We start from the raw sequence: 2,033 nt of genomic DNA on the forward strand, positions 1-2,033 counted from the left end.
CATGTTGAACTTTAAAAAGAAAAGGTGTTATAATTAGAAGTTAAGAGTTTTTAATTTATTAATGATTGTTTAAAGAAAGTAATATTCATAGAATTAGTAGCTATTTAATGGTTCGTGTTCGTTTGCGAATTTTGTTTGAAAAATCCATTTCCATATATGTGCATGTATGAATGCCGTATGAATCAGAGAATAAATGAAAGAAGTGAATCCGCATTCCTCAATGCTAGTAACTTTTACATTACAGCAATCAAGGGGAGAAATGTATGTATTTGGAATAAAAAGTTTTTGAGTATAGATAAGTTATATGACTTTTCAAGGAAATGATGGATTATGTCTTTGTATAAAATGAACTACACTTTCCATTATTCGATGATTTGAATCCAAAATCTATTGTAAGTTGCATGAATCCTTTGAATTACGAAGAACAAATCAGTGATAGAAAATGTGTCAGAACTTTTGGACTTATAAGCACAAGTGGGGATGCAAAGTCATAAAGAGTATTCAAACGAGAGTAAATATGATGATGCTTTTGGCAACATCATTAGTTAATGGCTAAATTCCTTGAAGTACGTCGTAACAAAAAGGATGCATGAAGCCATAAGGATTTTGCTTTCAAAAAGGAGAATCTTGGACGGTGCAAAATAACCAGTTCTCTTACAGGAAGAGTTTCCCTTTTGGTCATTGCTAATTCTTTTGGAATGAATGTTACATGTGAATTCGAGTATCCCTGTCCCTTCTACTCTTCCCATTGTGGGCCGCGTAGAAGACCGACTACAAAGTGGGCCGCGTAGAAGACCGACTACAAATTTGGACGTCGGGGACATGCAAGACCCGGGGTAGTTTTAGCACCGCAAGATATTGTCATAGGAACAAGATTGTAAAACGAAAATTCACGTTATTTATTGTAAAATGTTTTTCTTTTTTTTTTGCTAGAGGCACAAATCACTCTTCTCCAAATCGTGATATTAGTTGATCCCTGTCTTTCCCTTAGAGATCTATTTCAAAATTTTTTTTTCTTCTATAGGCTTTCCTATCTTCTATGTACCGTAGGCTGGGGGTCTATGCTTAAGAGGTTTTCCAAGGTTTCCCTGCTTAAGAAAGTTTCCGAATGGGTAGACCCTGATAACAGTTTCATGAAAGATCATCTTCCTTGGTTGTGCACAGCAAACATAACACCTAGATGCACGTAAAAGCAATACAGCCGCGGTACCTGTCTCTCCATTTCTTCTGTTTTCAACATTTATTTTTTTCGTCTGTCTTAAACATAATATTCTTTTACAGTTGGAGGACTGACAATCATCACTTCCGGGTTATCCACACCAATAGGTAGCTCGCGAAGTGTGTTCGGTAAATCAAAATTGAGCTCACAAACTTCGCTCGCTGCGAGGGGCATTGTAATCTCCCCACGGAAAATTACCCTCTACCACGCAATAATTAATAATGGTCAATCAAATCATCCACATTTATTCACTTTTGAAAAGGATCTGATCGGATTTTCTAGTAATATATGCGCCGAAAGCTCGTCGACGCCAAGGTATTTTTCTAGTACGTTTATTCTTTGGAATAACAAAGATACATATATGTATTCTCCATGGTTATTAGAGACAAGTAAGAAGGACAGCTTCGGAAATATCTGATGGAAGATTGACGGGCTTCTAAAAAGAGACATATTTGCTTTTCCTCTCGCTAAAGCGAGCTATTAACGTTTGAGCCACTAGCGGGTTATTTGAAGAGAGAGAAAGACTGTAAACGCAAATTAAGTAAAACTTGGAATCAACAGAAAACGGAACATGTAATGGAGATAGATTGAATATACAATTTTCCTCAGAAATAAGGTTTGTGACCCTTTTATTCTAGAGTGAATGACGAATGAGTTCTTTGTCTGAATCATTGACGATCGCCTTGGCCCTGTAATTAGTGGGGAAGTTTCAGCTGTGACGAAGAGCCTGCAGTCACCGAGCTTTTATAAATTCGTCCAAAAAGGCTTAGTCCACATCTGAAATTCTAAATCTGTCGTAAAATGAACGAATTGT

This window comes from Schistocerca piceifrons, unplaced genomic scaffold (assembly GCF_021461385.2).
Source record: "Schistocerca piceifrons isolate TAMUIC-IGC-003096 unplaced genomic scaffold, iqSchPice1.1 HiC_scaffold_2296, whole genome shotgun sequence".
Lineage (NCBI taxonomy): Eukaryota > Metazoa > Arthropoda > Insecta > Orthoptera > Acrididae > Schistocerca > Schistocerca piceifrons.